The sequence below is a fragment of the Anser cygnoides genome, chromosome 1, assembly GCF_040182565.1.
Source record: "Anser cygnoides isolate HZ-2024a breed goose chromosome 1, Taihu_goose_T2T_genome, whole genome shotgun sequence".
In the NCBI taxonomy this organism is placed as follows: domain Eukaryota; kingdom Metazoa; phylum Chordata; class Aves; order Anseriformes; family Anatidae; genus Anser; species Anser cygnoides.
This window is the reverse complement of record NC_089873.1, coordinates 84,623,763-84,649,170: the sequence shown is the minus strand read 5'-3', so window position 1 is coordinate 84,649,170 and position 25,408 is coordinate 84,623,763. Positions and strand designations below refer to the sequence as shown.

The 25,408-nt window shown below is 39.0% G+C and overlaps 1 long non-coding RNA gene across 2 annotated transcripts; it reads left to right on the top strand.

Moving 5' to 3' along the window:
* The first annotated feature begins 212 nt into the window (after nucleotides 1-212).
* LOC106040211 (uncharacterized) lies at nucleotides 213-24,635 on the top strand. 2 transcript variants are annotated; one of them, XR_010833151.1, is made up of 3 exons: nucleotides 213-320; nucleotides 3,760-3,869; nucleotides 21,747-24,635. It is a non-coding gene; the product is annotated as an uncharacterized lncRNA (long non-coding RNA). The 2 variants fall into 2 exon arrangements; XR_001209765.3 differs by lacking the exon at nucleotides 21,747-24,635 and adding an exon at nucleotides 18,468-19,688.
* The last annotated feature ends 773 nt before the right edge of the window (nucleotides 24,636-25,408 follow it).

The window sequence follows — 25,408 nt, the reverse complement described above, 5'->3', positions numbered from 1 at the left end:
ATGATTTGTCTTCTTTTTTAATCTTAAGCATCATTTAATTTGGAAGAAATTTTTAACATTTTCTGAAATGTAATTGCAAGAAAACAATTTCTTGCTGGGAACTTTATAAACCCTTTATTCCTCTAAGGAGGAAACTGGGTTGATATTTTCCATCCCTCACATGCCTGTGATGAGATAACTGACAGGAGCTGTTGGAGTGGGATGGGTAGTACTAGAGGCTGCTTCCATCAGGCCAGCTGGGTTGGGGTTGTTGTTGGAGTTCTGGGCAGTCAGAGTAGGCTGGCAGCTGGTTGGGTCAGGAGCTGTGCTAGTGCATGCAGGTAAGCCTGGCTGGGTTTGTTTTCCTGAGTTATGTTTTTAATAAGCTTTTTTCTTCCTTTCTCCTCTGGTAATGGTCTGTGCAGAGGAGCAATTGTAATGTATAACTTTGGCTTTTGAAGAGGCTTATCAATACATTCCCTATGGAAAGGAAATCCTTTTTTGTTCTTTAATTAGTCAAAAGTAGTTTGTTTTTTTTTTTTTAGTGGTTTTGTTTGTTGTGTTTTTGTTTTTTCTGGAAGGGTAACTTATCTGCTCAACTATTGTCTTCTTGGCTTCTGTTTTGTCAGACTTAGAAACCTCTCTCCACACACCCATTCTCCTTTTATCATGCATTTTGATGGCATATGGGGCTTGGGGATTTGCGGGAGATGAAGAAACAAGTGAGAGAGATCACCTTTGCTGTGGAGATGCCCTAATTTTATAAAATGATGGCTTATGCCTTAAAACATCTAATTCTTCTAGTATAAAAATGCAATAACTGTCTTACAAAGGAAAAAGTAAAATTATTTTTCTAAGGTTTTAGGGAGAGAACCATTGGAACCTGAATTTGAATTCATGAGCATTGAACCAGAAGCTATTCTGGCTCTACTTAGCTCTAAAAATAAGGTTTACCTTGCTGAAAGTCAGTGTCCCCTTCCTCCATTGATACAAACTATAATATTGCAATGATTGAATGCAACTAAGAATGACTATAAGAAACATAGAACTCCACGAAACCTGGTCAAAGCCTCTCTGCTTATATTTTGATGCAGATCATTAGTGTCTGCGGTATGGACACGTAAGTCTGCTTTTTGAAGAGCAAGCGTCCAGGGTTTAAATAAATGTGTATTTAAATGTTTTCTTAAGTATATGAAAATGAATGAAATAAACAATAATAAGATGTACCTTTATAAAAGGGCTTTACATAAAGCTAGTCTGGAGGCTATCACAAAATAAAAATTGAGAAGATGTAAAAATGGTGGCAAAGGTGGGAAAAAAATAAAAATGTTAATTTAGAAGAAAGTATGAGGGCAGAGAGATCTTTGAGGGAATCATCTTGTAGGAATAAACTTCATAGAAGAACCTCATCTGAAGCAGGTGATGGGGCAGCTGGCAGAGAGGAGTTGTCCTAGTGTTTAACTACAAGGTCAGATAAACCCGAGGGAAGGAGGGGATGGGTTGCTTAAAGGGTTTAGAAGACAACTATCTGCAAGATTGGCCAGTGGGCAAAGACCTCAGTGAGATAACAACGATACAGCTGGAGATAATCTATGATATTATGTGATGCTAATTATCATATGGAGAATATTTTCATCTGATTAATTCAGTGAACTAAGAAGCATGGGGTAGAGTAACTTCAATTTAGCTTTATTTATATGGAAGATTGGTAGAGGAAGAGATGAAGTCAAGAACAAAAAAATAAAATAAAATAAGGATTTAAGTGACAACCTGACTAGTACTTATGCAGTTGCCAAATTTCATTCAAGGAACTGTTGGGGAAAATCATGTTTCTAGAAGGATCTAGATCAACCAAGAAAGACAATATGTGGGGGAGCTGAAATGGTAAAAACTTCACTTAAATAGATATCCAATGAAGGATACCGTACTTGTCTACTTAGTGTGAATGAGCCAATACTAAACATACCCGATTATCAAAGCATTTGAATGTTCAAAGTTCTCAGTAAGCATGTGGATGTTTCACAGGCCTATGAAGCATAACAGTTATCTAGCATACCTTTTAATACAGTGAATAAAACATACAGAAGGGGGAATTATGACTTTAGCAACATTTAAATCCATATCCTAAAATCTCCATGTAAAATTGGGCATGAAAACCAGGTTTAAACACTCTGAAAGTGAAAACCTATGTTCACAGTCAGGTACAACAGTTTTCCTGAAGCCCTGAGTCATATGTGAAGTTCTGCATTTTACACAGCATGGTAGCTTTTGCCTATGACAATCCTTGGCTTCCATTCATAGGAAGGAGATACCTGTTATTGGAAAGCAAAAATCCCATAGACAGCCCAGCTGAGATGTTGATTTTCCTTTTGAGAGCCCTAGGCTTGTCATTGACATTAGGGGAGTGCTGGAGTGCAACAGCAAACTTTCAGGCAGGTTGCTGAAATGATCTGCTTTGCTAACCAAAATACAGAGACATAACAGTATTTTTTTTTGTTACCACTTCTCATACGGGTTATTACAAAGCAAGAAAAAAGTGACAGAATACAATGAACACTGTTGCTTAAAAAAAGAAGCATGAAATAGATGTGCTTAAGGAATACAGAACCAGCTGTCATGTTGCAGCTCTTCTAGCTGAGACCTTGAACAGGAAACAGGAATATGAAGCACATTAAATGCACACAAATACACCAAGTGCGGTCTGCTAGTTCCAGTGCACTGCAGATGTTGACAGACAGCATAGGATACCAAAGCTCATGCTCAAGAAGTGGCTTTCTCCTTGATGGATATAACTTGATTTTTGACAGAGCTGGGAATGTTCTGCCTTTTCTTACACACTTATAAGCCCTGTATGCCTTGTCAAGCCAATAAAGCCTCATTGAACTGAAACTGCTTTCTAATTGTGGTGTGTGGCAATACCTGTGGAAACTCATTGCCTTCAGCAGAATTGCAGAAGTGGAACTGATTGGGAGTTAGTGAGGGACCTGGTAAACAATGCTCAAGGAGGGATAGGATTCAGCACCCTCACTCCCCTCTCAGTCATTTGCACAGAGCTAATAAGAACAAAAATCCAGTAAAGCGCTGTGTGTGATATGAATGGCTATGCAATTCTGCTGAATGTAAAGATGCTGTTGCAGAAAGACAGCTTTCAGCATAGAAGTACATACTTGTACCATCAAGGTAACCTCAGCACTTCTCTAAGTATGGTAGTGGTCCTCCCCCCTTTAAAAAAAAAAAAAAAAAAAAAACTTTTATATAGCAGATAATTCTGTCATGACACTGCTCTGATAACACGACAAGTGAGGTTTCAATCCATGCAAGATAGGATTCATTGCATCTTCCCTCTGTTGCATTTTTATTTGACTTTTTATTCCTTGTTTTTCTTTTAACATGATTATATTGCTAGTCCCTGATGAATGCATTACTTTTTTCTACTAAAGGTGCAGCATGTTTGATGGCAGGTTTTGTGTAAAGAATAACATGTTGGGGTATCTTAGAGAGTGATAGATAACAGCATATCAACAGATTTATCAAGTTTATCTGAATGCATATTTAAAAATGCCAAATGTGCTTTCAACTTGATTTTGGCAAGTCTTTTGAATCTCATTAAAATGCAACCTTGAGGGAATTTAGAGATCTGAAACAGACGTAATTAGCTATTTCTTTAAAGGAAATTTGCCCTTGCTGACAAAATATGAGCCAAGATCATTACTATTCTTACAGTGGTTAGTGTACGGAAACTGTTACAACTGTTAAGATTTTTTTTTTACCTTCCTGCAGGTACACTTGAAAACAGTCAAAGAAAATGATGAGGATTTGCTTCTGATGTAATGACGTATCCCCCTGACATCGCAGTGAAGAATGAATGTTTCTCCCTACAAAAATCACAGGTATGTGGACTCTGGAATTTCCGTCCCGACGAATTGTTTGTCCCACACATAATTAAAATCACAGTACAGGAGGTGGAAATAGCAGGTGTCAGTGTGTATGTGACACAGGGATGGGAAATGGTAGTGTTTGCAGGCTTTTCCCTTACTAGTGTTTTGCTGGTGCAAAATTAATATAAGCAGTTCTTTCTACTTGATATTCACATCAAGTTTGCATACTCATCAGGGGGAGCTGGGGATTTTGCCTTCAGCTATAGACAGCAAACTCCCTTTTTCTTGAGATTCACCTCTAAATAGATTCTGAACTGGGACTGGGGAGTAGTGCAAGACATTCTGGGTACTTGACTCTAAACAGTTATTGCTGAGCTGAAATACGCCAGCTGCACAAAGCTGCTTCCAGGACTTTGTGGACCTCCCCCAGCCTGCCATTTCTGATAGCTCAGGCTGCAACTTCCCGTAGAAGCTGCAAATTCTCAGCCCAGCAGGATTAAATAGGGTGTCACACAATAGGTGTCAACTGAAGTGTGCTGGATCCATGCTGTTATAGCAGAGGAGTCGTGTTTGGCACAGTCTGATCAGTTTGTACATCTAATGTTTTCCTTGCATCTGTTAAAGGAAAGAAAATCTGGAAGGCTTTTTGGGGGGCTTTTTCTACTGCTTAGGCATTCTTATGCATTTTTTCCCTCATTTGCTTCAGTGGATGCATTGTTGATGTTTCACCCCTTAAAAGATGATGTTTGATCAAACTCTGTTGTTGTTTTGATATTTTTTTTTTTAGAAACCTTTTTGAAGTAAGGTTGAAGAAGTTGACCAAAATTGCATAAAGCAGCTTCTGATTAAGTGACAAAATAAAGCCAGTTTTGGACCAACTAAAAATAAGCATGCATAGGTTTTTGCTATGCCAGATTTCAAGTGGTGTAACTGGTGTTTGCTCTTCTCTTCCTATAGCTCAGTTGACTGTCCAATATTTCAGTGATGTGTGTTGTGTGCCTCTGTGGATAAGCTGAAGCTGTGTTGTCAGTATGTAAATAATATTACTCCTCTCTTTTTGACCAATGGCTAGTATAACCTCTAATTGATAGTAAAAGGTTGCGAGTTTGCCACTGGATTTTGAAAAATATCCTGCTAAAATGAAGCAAGCGTTTAAAATTTTAGTAAAGACATGGCTAAAATAGACTTAACACCCCACTTATTCAATATTGTTTTAATATTCATTTTGAATGCACATCGGTGTATGTATGTGACTCTTCTGCAGTTCTCATCTTAAACATATCTATTTTGTCATTTTTCCTCTCATAACACTGATTATTTGTACATCCCCAGAGTTGGAGAAATGAGTAAAATGACGAGAGGTGTGACTGGTCAGAGTGGTTCAAGCAGATTTTGCAAGTGTAAGAGGATATCCTCCACTAAAAATACCTCCACAAATCTTTTAAAGCTCTATTAGCATTAGAAGAATCTTATTCACTTTGTTCGGACTTCATGTTTTTCCCCCCTCCCTGTGCTCTGTCTGCAGTTATCTCCTGAAGACTGTTATTTTACTGAAAGCCTTGCTCTGAGTGATGTTACCATAAAAGCCTTTTATCTTCCATTGGTGTTGGTTTTGTAACTTCATAGATCTAGGATGACTGTGGTCTTCAGCGGGGCTCTCTCTCTCTCTAATATGAATCCTTACTCTCTGGTTAGAGGAATGCTGATATTGACATAGTTAACACTACTTAATTCAAAAGAATTTCAGTCACCTGCCTGTCACAATTTTTTTCCTGTCAGTCATTTCCTAAAACAACAGTGTCTTCTTTCATAATATTTTCATTTATGCTAGGTATATATCATGCAGTCTGATATTTTGCTTTGATTGATTCGTCCTTAAATATCAAAAGGTAACACCTTGAAAAAATCACATTTTCTAAAGAGGTTCATAGTGCTTTTCTTCAATGTGTACTAGAGACCTGCAAAAGAAGCCTTGGGCTAGTTGTAAGGGTTTGGTGCATGCATATGCATGCCTGTGCCCTTACATGCACATACCTGTGCAGTCTGTGCACAGCTGTGTGTGGCAATACCTGCTCGAGTCCAGGAAGTATGGTAACTGTGTTAGCATGGCATTACACCTAGCCCCATAAGCTTTATGTCTGCACAGAGCTTCCTGCTTCCAGACCCACAAGTGTCTCAGCCCCGGGCAGTTTCAGCATCACGCTGTGCTGCACAGCCACTCAAACACCTAGTTTGTGTGCTATGGTACGGCTGTGCCTGGGGCTCTGAGGATCCCATGTACGAACTGCCAGGCTGCTGCTGGACATGTGCTGTGCTGGAAGTCATGATCCTGAGGGGATGCAGGTGGCCACTGTGCCAGTAGCCAAAGAAACCTAGGACAGAAAACGCTGGAGTGTGTAATCTCACTGCAGGCAAACACAGAACAGTATAAGCAAAATGCGAGTTGTTTTTTTTAAGGTTGTATTAATAGGGAGGAAAGCAGTGTGACCTGCTATTCTAAGCCTGTTTGTCTCCAAATTATAATCATTCCTGCACAAAGTCATGAGGACAAGTTGCATTAATAGAAATAAGAGCAATCAGAAAACTTGCTTGAGTTTACAGAAGTCAGACATACCATAATCATCCCCTCTTGGTATGCAGAAGCCCTCTGCTTGAATGCAAAGCCCTTTGAAGTCATTGCTGTCCATCTCATTAAAAAGTGCTGTTTCCATCACTTTTTCTATTGGAAACTCTCAGGATTTAAGTAATTTGAAGACATTTTTTTCTAAAATGTCTGTAAAAAGTATGCAACATGTATTTCTTTACCTATTTTGAATTTGGGGAGGTATGTTGGGAGACTTATAAAAATGTTCTCAAGGGTGAGCTTAGTATTTAAACTAGTAGTGGATGCAAATGTAGCTGGCTTATTTCAGCTGTGTTATAAAAGAAGGGAGGAGGACTGATGCTCTGTCTCCTTTGTGGTGTTAGGCAAGGCATAAATGGGTGATACATAAAGTAATTTAGGCTGGAAGGACCTTTGGATGTTATCTGGACCGATCCCACAGCCAAAGTAGAACTGGCCTAGATGATTGACCGTGACATTATATGTCCACTATAAACTCTCAAATTTGATTTAACCTTTGGGAGGCTGGAGCAGTACTCAAAATGAATTTATCATATTGCGATTTGCAGATCTTTGATTGCACTTCAGTAAATGGTGGCTTGGGGATTGTGTGCTCTGTATTTGTTTGTCTGATGGGGATCTTCCCTATTGGGCACGCTGCAGTCTTGGTAGTTACCTCTCAGAAAAGGGGACAGGGAACAAAAATATTGAGATGATGACTGTGCTGCTGAATAGTATTGCTGCTTTGCACCAGCATGCAGACAGATGGCAGGATTATCCTGAGGTACCTATACTTTTTTTTAACCTTCCTTAAATTACTTGTAAGGAACTCTAATCTGACATTCCTCCCCACTTCCATCTATGCATACTGACTACAGAAAGCTAACACTGGCACCCACCTTCTCATTTCCTAGAATGGGAGAAATGGTCTTCTATAGCAGATAGCAGCCCTTTCTTTCTGATCGCCACTGACCATGTTGCGGCTATGCTATGGCCAAGCTGTAACTTTATGTCCACGTGTTTGATAGGGATGATGTGGTGATTAGTAGCAGTATTAAAGTCCTCTCAAACCTTGACCCATAGTGAAGCTTTTAAACACGTGTCTCATTGCTTACACACACCCCATCTCCCCCCTGTTCTCATAGCTGCAATGTGGCATTGTAAGGATTGGATGTTAATTTGTGATATTAGTATGGAATATCTCAAATACAGAAGCGTTAGTTATACAAAACCTGACTTGCTCTGACTTCTTACTCTCTATTAAGTCTCAGTTCTGCAGTGTAGTGTGAGGTTCAATTTACTGAAGCAACCCTTTAAACCATCTAATGGTGTTGTACATTTAACTTGATATGTTATTTGTCTTGTTCTTAATGAATCTTTGACCAGTTTATGCCTAGTTTGCAATTTTGTCTGTGCTTTACTGTCAATGGGGGAAAAAATAGTAAGGTCTCAATTTAAAAAGGTCAAAATAGTAAACAAATTTAAAAGGGTCAATGTACTTCAGAGTGCAAAACAATGTCAGATTGCGGAAGGATTGCTTTGATCCTAATTCTCTGCATCACATAAAGGTGTCGGTCCTTCTTAGATTTCCCTGATGCTAACAAAGCAAGACAAGAGCTGACTTGTGAAACCAGGCTTTGCTGTTACAGACTCCTTCCTCTTCCAGCAGAGTATTTCAATGTGTCGCAGTATATAAATAGCCCTTAGAGAGCAATAGCACGCAGTTGCACTACTTGCTATATGCACAGCAGAGCCAATTAGAATTGATGAGTCTATTTGGTGGACTTGATTTGCCAAGGTGTGTTTTTTTTTTCCTCCCCCACCTGCATCCTGCAGTACAAAAGTACTCTCCACATGAGTGGTGTATCTTCTAATATCAGAAAACTATTGGGTGTACTATGCAGTAAAATATTTGCTATTAGATGCAGTTTTGGGGTTCAGTTGAACAGGTTTATTGAAGGCAATGGCAAACTAGGCTTTTTAAAGAATTTGGACTTGGAGGGCAGGAGTGTGTAATTTTTTGTTGTTGATGGTTGATTTTTTGTGTTTTCTTCTCTTTAAGGAAACTGTACAGAATTGGAAACTCTTTTAAAATTAAAAACAGTTAGCTAGCTCTGCAATCACAAGCATTGTTGAAATGTTTTTGGCCAACAAACAAATCCCATGCTGATTTCAAGTCAGGGTCAATTAAAACAAGTAAATGTTTTTTTTCTTTCTAGGGAAGTGTTTGCATCAGAAATGAAACAAATTATTTTCTGCTCCAAAACATAAACAAACACAGACTGACAATTTTCATTTGGGAGCAAGTAACTTATGGAATGACATGGAAATGCATGGTTTATAGGTAATTCTTATACTACTACTGCTCTACAGCTACTTCTAGCAGTCCCATTAGCTTAATTACTCTTGATTTCATAGAATCTGCTCATGTGTAGAAGTCCCCATTAGGGCACAGCAAGGCTGTAGCAATGAACTCGAACATGGATTAAGAGCCATAAAATAAAAGATCATGGTTGACTTTTTTATATATTTTTGCAATGGGTACCTTATCATTGGTGTAGATTAGGCTGTAATCTTTGCAAAGTGTTTTCCTAACTATGCTTTTTGCTGTCTAACAGTTGTTTAGGCTGGGACATACTGCTTTCGTGGCACAACGGGCCTCGAGGTAAAGAACGCTCACCAACAGCAATGTTCCTACTATCCTCAGTAAAGACAGGAGTAACTGATCTGCCAGCAAACTGGTGACAGCAATGGCAATGGGAGGGTGTTTGAGGAGTTTCTGAGGCAGTAATACAAGTGCAAATAGTTCTCTTACTGAGTAACTCTGCGGCTTGGTAGCTGGCAGGGCAAAGCAGTGGGTGGCCAGGGACCTGTGCTGCTGCTCTAACAGCAGGTGGGGTCTCCCCTACAGCATGAGTGGTGGAAACTTTACAAAACAAACAAAAACCTGCTTTTCTTTCCACAGATAAGTTTTGTTTTCTGTTTTTTTTTGTTGTTTTTTTTTTTGGTAATTCTGCACAGCTTTTTTCCCCCTTTTGTTTCTCCTTTTTGTGTTAATTCATATATTACTATATACCTAAGGTATACAACTAATATGCAAACTTGGGGGTGGCTGCTCAGTGTCTGATGGGATGGGTCTGTATGTCCTAATTCCTAGAAAGAAGGACTGTGAATGGAGGGAAAAAGTCCGGCTAATACATCCAATAAAATAAAGTAGAAGAATAAGTAGCTAACGACCTTGCCAGAATAAATAGCACACAGCTTTATCAATAATTACCAATACAGCAAATGTAGCAGTGGTAAGAGAGTGATATATGAAAATAAATAGTTGTTGTGGATGTTAGTCATGAATATGTATTCCTGTTACATGTTTTTGTCACTTTGTTCTATAGATGTTTCTGTAATTATCAATTTTGAGGGATAGTATTTACAGATTTTATCTCCAGAGCATCAGTACATAAGATCCCATGATTGTGTGTTTTGTAACATGATGATGCTTTAGAGGCTGTGAAGTGAAAGCTGCTAGTAATCCTATCAACAGGTTTTCCTTCATGTTGTTTTCCTGAGTTATTGCATCCATCTCCTGTGGTCCCGACTATCCCTTGCAACTCTGCGAAGTTTTGCCCCTTATCATGACCTAATCTAAGGAACATGAGCTCACATGAAGCTTACAGCCCCGGAAGTAAGCGGCTTTGCTTTGGGTCAGTTCTCATTTGAAAACAAAAATCTGTGTAACGTTAAGAGGAGAGGAGCTGCTCGTGTCTCTAGAACACACGCTGCAACCGTGGTCCAGAAATGTTTGTAAGGCTACCAACAAGCCTTTAGAAACATCATGTATACCGGGTTGTTTGAGAAGCAAAGCTTATGCGGCAACTCTGCTTACAAAATTGACCCTTTATTTCTGAGACTAAAGTCAAGATCATGAGTGCATGATGCAAGATGTCACACATGCACAACAACACAGACCACTTCTTCAGTTTACATGGGGCAAAGAGCATTAGATACTCACTGATCTGTACATTTACAGTGGTTACTCATTGGTTGATGTGGACCAGTCACCTGCCCAAGAATAACTAAAAGGCTAGCTTATCTACCTGTATCCACACCCTTCCATAAACCTACCAAGCAGCAGGGCAAGCTAGGCTCTGTCTTCTGTGCAGCTGCAGTGAAATATTGGTGTTCAAGTAAGCTAGCTCATATAATCCTTAGGTAGCCCTTGGTACATTACAGTGCCTTCTCTGGTGACAGGATGATAGATTCAGCTGATTGTTCATCTGCTCTTACTACAAACTTCTAAAGTGTTGAAAAAACTGGTAATCTGCTGTGGAAAGTGAAAAAGAAGGACAAAATTGGTCTGATAAGAATGGATGTTTACTGATTTCACACAGATACCCCCCCCCCCCCCCATGTCTTCTACTAGTTTGCGCTTCTGTGATAATGGGATCAGTATATGTCCTACAAAACATACAACTGGCTTTAGAAAAGTACTATATGCAACTATAAAATAAAATCACATCATAAAACTGAGGATGTCAATTTGAGGGGAAAAAAATTAAACCCAAATGTTAGATTTGTCCTTAATTTGTAGGGAGAGAAAATCCATATATAAAAGATTTGAGAGACAAGAGTCATAAAGACAGAAACATTACTGTGCTTTGAAGAGCCCCAGAGCACAGCTCTTTGTAATGATCCATCTCATATGCCAATTGAACAGAGACCAAATCAGCCAAAGGCGAGGAGAACTTTTGAGGGAGGATAAGGCACTTCAGGTTTGCATGGCACCCACAGTATAACAAAGTGGAATGCCACAAATGTTTTAAGTGTGCTTTGTTGTTGCTATTTTTCTCTGAAAAGAGAAAAGGTCATTTAAGGTCTCGATACATAAAGATGTTGAAACCATCTGTGAACAGGGGTCTTATTTTGAGGATAGCCTTTGAAACACTAAAGGCGGTCAAGATGATACCTGATCAGTGCCCTTAGAGCAAAAGACAATATTAAAGGAATTCATTACATTAGGGTAATACTGGGGGAGAAAAGATTGTGGCATCAGTTTAATTATGAGTTACCTTACTAGGAAAATAATACTTCACCTTAATAAGAGAATGTAAGGTGAGAAAAGGTTCTAAAATGCATAAACTTCTTATTTGTTTAAAATAGAATAGATTATTTTTCTTTAGGTGCGCTGGGTCAGCCAGCAGAACTATTGTTGCCTCATTGTTACTTGTTTTGCAGGGCTCCTACTCCGAATCATTGCGCTATTTTTATATTCTTTTAATGCCAGAGCTCCTCTAGGCAAGGCTTTTAAGTCTTTTGTGCTACTGGAACCATTAAGAAAAAAGGAGGTTTCAGATTGGAAGTGGTCAGCAGAAATGTGCAGATCTCCCCTTCTTTCACCATTGCTCTCCTAACACTGAGGAAAAAGTTTCTGCTCTTGCTCTTTCCACTTCTTATGTTTTGATCCTGCATCCTGTTTCCTTCCAGCTCCTTTCCAGCTGCCATGGCTCCCTCACCATCATATATCTTAGCCCTTCTCCTGCTGCATTTGGTGCCTTCCATGTTTTTCTCTTGTCCCTGCAGAATAATTCTTTATTGTCCAACTCAGCTTTCTTTGACACTTCTCTTGTCAGCAAATGCTGATATGCAACTGAAAAAAAAGGGGGGGGGGGGGGGAGAAACAGTTGCCTATAATAAATGTGTGTAACTAATCAATTTAAATGCATAATGTGTAATTCTAACTAGTTATTATAATTGGATAACACAATGAGCCCTCTCTTCCAGCCCACCTTTTCTGTTGCCACTCAGCATTTTGCTGACTCTGAAATTGTTGGTATTTTTCAGAGAGCAAAAGAAAGAAGTTGTGGTGGATGTTCCCATGCTTTATATCTTAAAATTTCTTATAACAAGGCTAGGTATATGCTATTCTGTCCTGAAAATGCTTGGCAGCTTTTTTTGCACAAGATTATCTAGCTGGAGAAGGTAACTAAGAACAATAGCATGTCCTTGAAACTCCAGACACAGCTATGGCAGCGTATGTATGTATGTAAGTACACAAAATGTGTGCATCATAGAATAATGGTCAAATTGTGAATATTGTTGTATGTGTATAGGTGATGTAGTAGAGTAACATGAGTGTGAAAACTCTAATGCCATTTTGTAGTAGATCTTTTTAACAGTACAGGACAAGAACTCAATCAAACTGAGCACTTCTCTTTCAAGTTCACAGATAAGTTTGGTAATCAACTGACTGCCTAATCATAACTGAGGTACACAAAAAAAACCCTTCAATACTATACTTTTACCATTCTAATTTAAATGTCTTTCTAATGTAATTTCAGGGCATAAATCCGTGGTGTGCATTTTCTGAGACCTATCTAGATCCTTTAGCAGCTGTAGGTCTCTTCAAGAGAATTTAAATGGGGGTATTGGTAATGGAAACAACTTCTGGGTGCTGTTATGCCAAAAGACCAAGGTAGCAGTGGCATTGACTTTGAATCTTTCATTTTTTTCAAGCACAAGACATAAACTGGATGAGGTCAATATGCTATCTCTAGATGCACAGATGCAAAGTGTTGCAATGTAGGAGTTCAACGACTGGCTTTGCCTTTCCTTACTGAGGCTGAGTTTACAGTAGATAATTGTTATTGTGATGGTTATTAATTATTATTATTGTGATTAACTCTGTTTTTATTTAAAAAAAAAAAGTATTTATGACACTAAAAGTACCAAATATATATAATTCAGGATAAGTTTTTTTGTTATTTTAAAAAAGCCTTTAAAGAAACTTCTACTCAATTGCCAATTGTTGTTGTTTCTGAAAATGTTATTTTTCAGATATTTCAGCAAGTAGAAGACTATATTAGTGCCAAAGGAGCAGTTGGAACCAATTGTTTTTGGGCACTTTTTTTTTTTTTTTTTTTTAAAAAAAAGGTACCTGATCTGGTCCCCATGAGTGTTTAAGTGATGCAAGAGAGGAATGATAAAGAGGCAGGCAATACATGAGCTTCAAGTTCTGGCTGTATTTTAGAGTTAGCTCTTTTTGTGCTTTTTCTGTGGATTCATGTCAGGTGCATTAATTGAAGGAAGTAAGATGGAAGGAGTGCGTGCTGGAAGAGAGAAAGCTCAAGTGAAAGACTAGGAATGTAAATCTGACTGTAGTAAAGACTGGCATAATCTTTGTGTTATACTAATATGTGAAACAAACTGTGAGGCAACACTTTGGGAAAACACCATTGTTTCAAAGAGTAGCAAAGGTATTGTTTCAGTCTAAGATCTACATGATTTATGACTTGGTCCAAGGAGGAAATGCCACATCAGGAATTCCTTGTTTCTCCATTTAAAACAAAAATGGGGAAAAAAAAAAGCTTTGCTTTTTTAATCTTGTCCCTTGATGTTCAATTTGTGTTTGCAAGCCCCCAAAACCATGATTTGTCTCTGATATTTTTAGTTAAAACTTGCAGTCTCAGCCCAGTTTAGTAGTTAGTCTTCTCTCTAATTCCCTGATGGCTGCAAACATTGCTTCTTGCTGAGTCTTGCTCTGCAATATCTGTTGAAACTGGTATAGGTTTCAGTTCAGTAAATGTACTATTGGAGTGCAAAGGGGTTGAAGATCCATAGGCACAAAAATGAACTCCTTCAGAGAGCAGAACTCTTTAATGCACTCTTCTGATGACGGCTTGAGTCCCTCTCAAGTTGAATTTGGAACATGAAAACCAGAACCTCAAACTACATGTTGCAGATTGTTCTCAAAGGCATATTTTGCTTAGCAGGAGGTAGGGACGTTTTTCCCTTCCTGTTTCTCTGCCTTCTCTTTTTAAGGCAGAATACTTGCATTTGAAAGTCATGATTTCTGTAGTTCAATGGTCTACTATATCAAACAGTCTTTTGTCTAGATTTAAGATGACGATAGGCAGATCTCCCCCTTAGATGCCCCGTGTGCGTGTCACAAGTGCTGTGGTACTGCACTTCAGCAGTTATTCTGGTGGATTTCCAATTGTCACTGCTAGGTTCTGGGTGCCTATATAGCTGGGGAAGAGGATGTGTGAATTAAGTACCAATGGTATGCAGTCTAACTACAGCCACAAGTCACAAAGCTTTGTGATGGGCACGAAGGGCAGGAACATGTTTGCAAACTAATGTTGAAAAAGCACATAAGTACCTCAAGTTACACTAGTTCTTGCTTCCTCTGTATTTTCAAGATGATACTGATTCCTTTTAATGGACAGGAATAACACAGGTCATGACTAATTAACTGAAGACCAAGCTAAAATTCAGTATGCCAATACATTTTTAACTTCATATCTGAAACTTCCCCTACAAAATGTGGACAAATGTTCTTTCTGTATGTACAAAATACTTAGTTACAAAACAGGTAATTATTTGTATATTTTTGTGTGCACATTTAGTTTGTGTATGCTAAGTTTTAAAGGGATGCTTTGTGAGACCAACTTAAGTTCTGAATTTAAAAAATATGCCCTGGAGTTTATTGTAAGTCTCCAAATAACGTTTTAAAAACGTCCATAATGAGCAGCTTATTTAAGAAATCCAAAATTATGGCTTAAAAACATGAAATGATTTGGATGTCCACCTGGAATCCAAGTGTTTGTGCATTATGCATGAGAAGACAGCAAAGTACAAAACTAAAAATTTGATAGACTGGTGGAATATTTTGCCAACAGGAAAGATGGATTATTGCTGCTCAGAGCATTGCTCTTGCTCAAGTGCGTACAGTTATTTTGGGAGGGTTTGCGTTCATTTTACCTCTGTGGAAGTACAGCGTTCATTACTTTCTTTTAAGCATATTAGCAATGTGGGTATTGGACACATGTTTATGTCTGAACCTGACCCAAGTCGATGAATTGACTGAATAAATGAAGTGATGTTTGGAAGCTACAGGCAAATATTTGTGTGAGAGTAAAGGTTGTATCAGCTCAGTAGTCACGTAGGTGGGGAATTAAGTCCATTCTCTGGAGCTACGGAGTTGTTGTTTTGCCTTTGTTATGTGCTTGAAACCTTTCTAACTACAAAGATTCTTTGACTGGGTCAGAGGTTTCCACAAGCTACGCCCATTCCTGCCTTCCGGGTGGGTAGGAGAATGTCCCAAAATGTGTTGGTGAATTAGCTTGCTTTCTTTAAACCTTTCCCAATATGAAGTGACAATTGGGATATGCTGAAGACTGCTAATCTTCTAACATCATATAAAGCATGAAAATAATTAATAGGTGATTGCTGCTACTAATATGGACATGCCAATGTGAAGAAACTGGCTCCTCTGTCACTCCATATGCTTGTAGAAATGTGGTTTAGTGGACAAAAACACATGCTCTATCCTTCTGGAGGAATTCATCTCTGTCCTGAAGATGCCTTTCAGCACTCCAACTTGTGAAAGGTAACTTCTGGCTGTACCTTTTTCTGTTCTTCTGCTTCCATTAGTATTTGAGGAAACAGTCTGAATATATGGTGCATGCTGGGAAGTCAAAGCTGAGGGTGTGGAGCAGCAACATCTGGTATACTCAGATGACTGCATTTCACTCCTGCCATGAGATATTTAATTACAGAATAACACTTCTTATGCCTGCAGTTTGAGGCATAACATGAATACACATTTATTAGTTCATTTAAAAACAATATTTTTCTGGAACGTACTTTTGACTTATATGATCCTTATTGACACGTGTGTTTTTGTGTAACACATATGTGTAGATATCTTTACAGACAAGAATATGATGGTAAAATAAAAATAACTGGGGTGTGAATCACATAAATTTGCTCTTTCCTTCTCTTTGAAGTCTTATGCAAACCAATTCATCAAGTCTTTTATTCCATCTGTGAGATGGTGTTCATACTCATTTTTGAGCAATTTTAGTGTCTGCTTAAGTGTCACTATGTGGAAGGAGTGTTATTAATTAGATCAGTGCAAGTTCTTGAGCATAATGAGATCCATATAGGCATAAATGGCTTATCAGGTATTTTTGGCTACATGGAAAACAGAAGAGCTTATGGCTTCTTTGAATTTTGGCAATTACTTCACAGTCTCAGTAACACTGCAGAAAGCTCAGGCTTTCCAAGCAGTAATCCAAATGGGAATGTGAACAAAGCGGTGACCACTGAACATATTCTCCTTCATCCTGAAATTTAATGTATGAGGCAAAGGACTCTGTCCTGGGAATCATACTGTTGGGGAAGGGAAAATTGTGGTTATTAGCAAGTGTTGCTATAGGCATTTGTTTTAAATATATATATATAAAATCTAAGACAAAGGATATGCAGAAGAGTTTGTTTGGAATCATGTATGTTAAATCTACTGATTATATATTATATATAATAATGTTATCATAATTAAAAACAGAAACCGCTTTTTTTCTGAGAGCAGTCGTACTGGATGAGTGTTGAGTGACCGATAGCAGAGCTCTAGCATTAATAACAATGTACTTTGGGATACTTAGGTTTTAAATGGTTGGCTTATAATGCAGTTTCCAGCTTTAAAATGGATTTCAAATCTGTAATGCTCTTCTCTTCAAATCTGTCCACCCTTGCTGGCATTGTCTGATCACACTGCTTACTCAAGTTCAGGTGTTTCTTGGAAGTAGCTTTAAGTGCCAATAATGAAGCACCTTAGAGGTTCCATGTCTCAGCACAGATGTACACGTTTTTTTCAAGCCTGAAATCTCATATGCTCATTTTTTTTTTAAATCCAGGAAAAGTTTTCTTTGTCTAATATTAGCTCCTTTTCCCTTGCCTTTTGTAAAAATCTTTGGGTTGTTTCTTGAAGAAATGGATGCTGTTTTCTATGCATTATGGTACCTCAGGAAAGATCTGTGAATCTCAGAAGCTTTTATTCTCATTATGCTATAGAGGAAGGGACTGGGAAATAATAAATCCCTTACTGAAGTGGCATGGAAGATTTTCATCTCATCTTGAGATGTGCTGGAGTGCCTTGCAATTGGCAAGCAGCCGTACTGTCAGATCCTTGTGGTGCAATTTGGTCCTGAATGCTGAAGGGGAGCTAGTGAGTGCTAAGGGTATCTGTCCTGAAAGCTGAGGGGTTGGGCACATCAGACAGCAGGGACGGTGCTAAATCCAAATAGCAAGAAAGTTTTCTGAGCTTTTTATATCCTTGGAAATTTGATTTATTTTTTCCCCCCATACATTTATTTCAAGTGAAAATTACGATTCAGAAATATTAGTGCTCTGCTGCATGAAAAGGATTCTTTTTTTCTTTCACCACATTTGCTAACAAGAGTGCCATCTATGCTGCTTGTTATTTTGAGATGAAGTACTGTATATTGTGCATAGCACATTATCAAATATGGATAGGCAAAAAGCAAATTTAGGGTTCAAAATAAGAAGTACTCTTGAAAAGAAAGGCAGCACACTAATTAGCAAAGTGCAATAGCTGGGTTCACAGAAGGGTGGGACTTCCCAGAGTTCATAGGCCCCTGTGTTTTTCAGAAATGTTCTGTCTGTAACTGCTTAATGCTGCTAAAAATTAGTTGTTGGCGTTTCCTGTAAAATTAGTTCGATTCTCAAAGGTAAAATTTCCATTGGTTTCTAGGAGTTTTACTAAGTGTGCTTGACTTACAGAAATTTGATATTGTGGGAACATATCTTCAGATTCAAATCCCACATTAAAAACAAAACAAAAAAATTGTCCCTTTGTCCCTGAAGGTGTTGCAAAGATTGTGTGATGCTATGATGTCTGTACTACAGACCTTGAAAAGACCTTTAAGTGAAAGATGTATTAGAAAAACAACATACTACTGAAGAGAGAAGTTAAGAAAAATAATTTGCTTCACCAATGAATCTCTTCCATTTGCTTTTTGCAAATCTGCTACCTATAGCTAAATACTTACATGGAGAAATGTTATGTAACAAAAAAAATAATGTAAATGAAGGTGATTTCTAAGCACTACACTGTGACTACAGAAATTTATGATGCTTTGACTTTTAAAAAAAAAAATCATTTTTTTAAATGCTGTGTTGTATTATAATCCTATCTATGTGTGTTGCAGTAACACCTGAAAGCCATGATGGTGGAGACCAGGCCAGCTGAGGCAGAGGCATTGGTTGCTCCTGGAGTCTAGAAGGTGTTGGGCAAATCGTCCCTGAATGAAGGTTTCACCTGCATGGGCAGAGGCTCACTGAGCAATGCAAGTGCAGGCTCTATTCGTCTGGGTGGAATGGGGCTTCTAGGAACAGACTGCACTGCAAGAGTGCCAGGGGAGCAAAAGAGCAAACCCTGCAAGCAGAACTGGTACCAATGCAGAACAGTAATTGCAGGTGGCACAGGTCTTTCTGAAAGTCATCAAAGGCTTTCTAGTAACATGTCATGGGCAGTGGGGTGGTGGAAGTGTGTGCGTGTGAAGAGCCTAGGGATGATTTCATCAACAAAACTGGAAAATTTTAAGGCCCAACAATGTCTCAGACATTGCAACCCCCAAGCTTGCGTTCCATTGTCATATTAATCTTCCCCTCTACATTATCCAGCAAGTACCTGTGTCCTTGCACACAACTGGCAGCTGTAAAATAAACACCCACAACATCAATTATGGATGAGCGTGCCGCATGATACGTTCCCTGCAGCTGATGCCTACAGGCTGGCTGAGTGCTTCAGCTCACATCCGTTCTCATTCTCAATGGTCTTCAGAAACAGACTTACACAGACGCCCCTTCTGGTACTTTCTGGGAGGTGGCAGAGCTGGAGTTGACAAAAGAAAGGGATGGAGCAGAGGAATGTGCTTGGCTGCCTTCCTGCATGAAGATGGGGGAGGCTTTGCCCGTGCATGCCACATGCACCTCAGCTAGAGCTCTGCATCAGGGATGGGCACTGCTGGGGGGCACATGGTAGCATCTCCCATGAGCCACATCTCTATGTGAACAGCGCGGGGTCCTCACCAAGATTAAGGTCCTGATTTAGCTGTTTTTTTTCTAATTAACCAGACAAATGGCTGCTAACTTTGAAAGCGATTTGCTTGAGTAAGGAAGGCAGTAGTATGTAATTCAGGATTTATTCATATTTTATGAAGTGTTTAAGAATTCTTCAGAAGGAATTGTTATGCACATATAATATCGGTTATATATAAGACTGCTTGATTCAACAATGAACAAATAAAAAGGGCAATTTTATCTTTTATTGTCCCCTTTTCCCCATTTTCACTTTGTCTGGAATAAAATTAATAATAATACTATTTCTAGCATGTCTGAATGTCTATTGAAATAATAAATCAAGCTTCCCAGGCACAAGTGTGATTTTAAAAATACATAAACATTAATGAGCTTCATTTTTCTCAGCTTTGTCTTTTAGTTTCTCACTTTGATAGCATATCAAACCATTCTTAATAAATCAGATCTCCAAGTTAAATTGTATACTGCATGTAGAACAGTTTATACCACGCAGACACGTAAATGGCTTTGGCAACCACTTCGAAATATAAAGAGATTCATAAACGAAATATTCACCCAAAAAAATCTGCAGTTCAAAACATACCCAATTAGAATTCAGAAAGCAGATGAGTTTTAAATGCAATCTTAAACTTGGAAGGAGAACCTATCAGGAGATAATTGATTCCACCAAACAGAAACAATCATTGAAAATGTTCTGCCACCGGAGGATCCTAGGGGCTATAGAAAAGGTAATAACTCTATACTTTTCCCTATAATATTTCTGACAGATTTCTATAAGCCATTGTCCCATCTCACTGAGCAGACAACCCCTCTTCTGTCACGCTCCGTTGCCTTGCTGTTGTCCTGTTTCTTTCCTGAATGACGAGGGCAGCCCTGTGTTCACCTCCCTTCCTCTTCCAGTGGAGCCTGGGGAGAGCTGTGCAGCCATGAGGGTACGTGGGCTGTCCTGCCACCTTGGCAAAGGGGCCGGGCCACTTGTGCAGGCAAATGTGCTCCTGGCACTGCCTGTGTTGACAGGAGCGACAGGGGGCCACCACTCTTCTTGCTCCAGTGGCAGTAGGATTAGTGCCTGACCCTTACAGGGCTTTCTCCTGCTTCTTGGTTCCCTCCTGCTGTTTCCCTCTAAATCTTCCCTTTTTGTGGTAGAAGAGACCTGTCCCAAGCCTGGACTTCTCCCTCCCATGTATGCGTGCACCTGTCAGAGCAACAGAAATCAATTTTGCCTGCACATCTGGAAGCCCTGATCCAACTTGTGTGCTGTCATTGGTTGGGGGTAGGGAAGGAATTGCTGTTGTCTTTATTCTAAATATATAATTTTAATTGAGGTGATTCAAAATGTATTTGCATGTTTGGACCTCGTGCATTTTTATTCCAGGCACAAACTGAGCTGCTTAGGCTTCCTAACCTAACTTATTTCCAAAACTGCAATGAAAGGCATGGATTTTTCTGGATGTGCTCCAGTAAAGAGGTGCAGTAGAAAGTCCACGTGGGTGACAGGTCACTTTGTCCCCCCTGTATAAGGTGAGTAAAATCCAATCACGCCTACACTGCCTTCCACACTCCCCCTACAGAGCTACTGATGTGTACTTTGATTTAGTATTCTACTTTTCTTTCACTCTACCTGCACAAAGAATGTGCTTAGACAAGCCTAAAAGGAGTCTATGGAATAATTATTCTGGCCCATATGTAAATAAGTCGTATTTTATTTCTTGCTGATGCTCAGCAATTTTCCTGCTTTTTATTTTTTCTCTGACCTCTTTTTCATCAATGGTTTTATTCATTTAGAGTACTTTTAATGAAAAATGTTGGCTCTGAAAGAGCAATACATTGTAGGGATGCATGTATTGTGTGTGTATATGTATATAAAACTGTTACTCTTTTAGCAAGCTTCTTTGTTAATTTATAACTGCTGATGGGTGTTGTACAGTAATAATTTTACTTAGAGTTGTACTAATTGCACAAGAGCGTAGTTCTTTAAAATAATGAAAAAGTATGCAGCCTGTGTTTGTGTATTCTTGATGAGCAAAAACGAGGTAGGACTTTTTATGTTTGATTTTTCAAAATAGCTATCAATTTGAACAGCACACTGCTATCTAGAAGCAATAGGAAAGATCACTGATATGACAGCAAAGGTTGTGGAAGTTCTCAGGTTGACATGCTAGGCTAAGGGCTGCTGCTATTTTATAAGAAGTTATTCTGTGAGTGGGGGAAACCAAAACATCTTTTTTTGTATGTGTGTATGGATTCGTGTCTTATGTGCTCTCTCTGACAGCACTAGTCTCAGCCCCCTCTTGCATCACCTGTGCCATTCTCTCTCTAATCCCTGACTTTTGCATCCCTAAATCTCCAGAATATCTTGTGCTCCCTCCTGTGTTTTCTTTCTGCAGGCTGGGCAAGCAGCAGCATGTGTTGCAGATGGCACTGAGCTGCACATTTGCTGAGTGGCAGCCGACAGACCAAACAGAGCATCTGAGAGTTGAGCGGATATGGCAGCCTTGTGTCCTAATTTACATTTCTGATCTGCAGAACACGGGGAAATCTCGACTCTCCTGCCCATTTGGCTGATGGGGACTGATAACTTTTATTTTAAGGGCTGATAAATGGGCAGAGATGGCAAGATCACACATACCTCGTTTTGTTATGTTATGAGACTCAAATCCGTCCTGGTTGTCCTCATTTGCAGCTAGACTCAACTTATGTGCGCATCTGTGTGAAACCTTAGAGGCCTTTAGTAACTTCTTGCTATAAAAGGAGGAAAAAATAGTGCCATGACTTAGGTATATAGGCTGTGGTCTTAGTTTCACAGAAAATAAAGACTGCGTCATTTGGGGATTAAGGCACTAGAGTCTAACTGCTAGTGGGATGGGTGAGTAGGGAGAGAGAATTTCCAAAAGTAAGAGTTAGTCAGGGGAACTGTGGCTAATTTAAGCCCCAGAGACGGTCTTGCTTTGAGATATAGTAAAGATAAAATGCCTTTTCCTCTCCTTCTTATAAGGCGTGTTTGAAACGGCACTGCAATTAACTTCCTATATGTTGCATTTCTCTTCTGTTGGGTCTGGTGCCCTTTTGCTCTCCTCAGTTCTTCTGAGGAGTCTTATGCTAGGCTAATTTAAATATTGATAATTAAACTCTTTCCGTATTCCTCTTTCCAAAAATGAAAGAAATATTTCTTCCAACTCATCTGGCTCAGTGAATAGATTTTGGGTGACGTATAACATCATCTTTAAGAGATAAAATGCTAAAGTAATAGTTATAAATAGATGTGTAAAATCATACTGGTGAATCTCAGAAGCACCGCACTCGAGGAGTGCAATGCAATTGACAACCAATTTAAGCTACAGCGTGAAAGGATGCAGAAATAACAAGATTTGCATGAAAAATATTGAGATCACGAGAACATCAAATTTAAACGGAAAACTCATGTGCCTCATGATTAAATCATGAGAGCTGACATTACTGTTATAACATTCAATATCCTTGGCTTTTGAAAATAGTTTTATAATGAGGGTGGAGTGTATCTATCTGTATAGAAAATGAGCATTGTTTGTACCTAGCTAGCTCATTATGATGGGAATCAGGAATACAAGGCTCTCAAATCTTAATACAGGTCAGAAGATCTCAGATGCCTCCAGCTATGGCTGAGCCCCCCCCCCCACCTTGTCAGGAAGATAACCCATAGCAAAGACAGAAACTGACCCTGCTTTCAAATCACCCAGTCAGTCAATCAGTCAATCAATCAGTGATTAAACAGTACTGGGGGGGGGGGGGAGGAATAGACCGAATTTCAATTAGGTAGCTGATTGTCTATTTATTCCGTCTTATCAGTGACAATCATTTATCTTAGGACAGAATACAGCTACTCACATCAGGGACGGAGGCAGCAGGTCTAGGGAAGGGTCATGGCAAAGAGTCTCTCTCATCCGTCAGGCCTTATGCTTGCATGACTTACAACCACCCCGGCAGATTTCTTTCATTTTCTTTTGGTGGTGTTGTGCTTTCTGATACGCTGCACGGTCAGGAAAACCTGATAGACTTGTTATCTTAGTGGAAATATGGACTTTCTAAATCAGTTTGTTTTCATAATATGTTCTAGCAGTGCAAACCTCGATGGCACTTGCGTGGGCTCCCTGTTTAATTCTACGAATGAGAAGCTTGTCGTAAATGAAGGTGCTTGTTCAGGTACATTCATGTTTTCTAAATTCCAGCCCCCACTCAGTTGAAGGTTTAAAAAAAAAAACAAGTCGGCTCTAGAATCGTGGAATTGATTAACATTGTTCTTTCTGCTTTAGTGGTACTCACTGAGATGTCTTTAATACTTACCTTTTATATTTTAAATAAATCTGGAAGATGTGTTTTCTGTTTGTTTTTAAAATAGCTATCATCCTCATGATAATGAGCAACAGCATTTATATAGAGCATTAGTATGTTTTTTTAAAACTGCATAAAGGGAAGGATAAAATAACCAGAATCTATTGTCTGGAAGCTGCTAGGATCGGCTGCTTTATAGCACTCTGCTGAATAAGAAATACACTTCTGGGAAAGATTCAGACTGCCCCCCTGAAGAAGCAACTGACTTTTTTCCATTTTAACTTCACAAATTATGAATTCACAGGCATGTCAGACAAACTTATTTCTGATTAAAAGCAGCTGAGTCAAACAGGACACTCATTGCTGTGCCATAATCCCCAGCAGCCATGTCACTTTTGCAGTATCATATTCCTTCATGTAATATCTCATAGCTGACACTTTGTTACAGGAATGCTTTTGCCTTGCAAAACTGAAATGCCATTAACTACCCAAAGGCTGCCGAGTCTCTACCGATTTATTATACGTATTGTGTGATATCTTCACACCGTAAGCAAAATTCTCATTCCCATTATAAGTACAGCAGAAAATAAGCATGGGTCCCTCCTCAAAAATATCTGGTTATTTTATTAGACACTGTTTTTATCTTTTTGATTTTGTATCTTGGAACTAAATTAATGTTTCTTGCTGTTGGTATCAACAGGCCTTTTGTGTGTTTAATGCAGGCTTAAAATACTGTGATAATAATGTGTCCAGTATTGCAAGAACTGTGCTACTGAAACTGTAGCATAGTAACACTGAAATAAAACGTGAAAAGAAAAAGGGGTATTGAAGGGCAATTTTGCACTGTTTACTGTGACCTCACAATTAGCAGCAAAAATAAAATTATTTTACCCAGAAAAGGAATCTCTTTGCAAACACTGCATTTTACTGGTCTCATCAGCATTATAGTGTCTGATCAGCTCAGCCTTATGTGAGGCAGTAACATTATTTTCTAGGTAGTCTGCCAAACCCAGGGGGATTAGGAGTCTGCAGTGATTAAGCCCTGAAAGAGCATGAAATTTGCCGGCTGGTGTTAAATGTCTCAGAAGGGGCTGAGACTTCTTTTTCTCCCTGTGATGGAGCTCTCCACCAGGAAAGGGTGAGGGCAGCGTGGGACAACCATGTGCCAGAGCTGGCATTCCCCAAATATGCTGCAGGGATGCCATGGAGAAAAGGTGTTTTATGTGTCCACTGAAAATCCAAAGTTTGAATAGTGTGTGCATGTTCCCTGTAGGAAATTGTAGTATTTGCTGGGGAATAGGTAGACCAGAAACCAAATTTTAGTCAAAAAATTAGCTATTGGTTAAAAGTGATCTCTGTTGGAAGTTTTTATCATCAAGTATTTGTTGTTGACAGGGAAATAATTCTACATCTGTAACACAGACTCCAGGAAAGCAAACAAACAAAAAAAGAAAACACAATCTGCTGGATTGCTGGATGCCTTGCCAAACTTTGGTGCATTTACTAGTGTAGCAATGACACTCTGCTTCCAGGTCTGTGCGGTAGAACACTGTTCTCTTGCCTGTGTTTTCTTCTCAATTAATGTTGTGTGTCCTTTAATTATCATTGCTTGGAACTGGCTAGTTTTTTCCTCAATATGAAATTAGAAGTTAGGCAAAAGTACTGAAACCTCCTCAGTAAGGGCTGGTTTGTCTTTGGTCCTTTGAACATCTTACAGAACTAAGTATATTTAACAAATTGT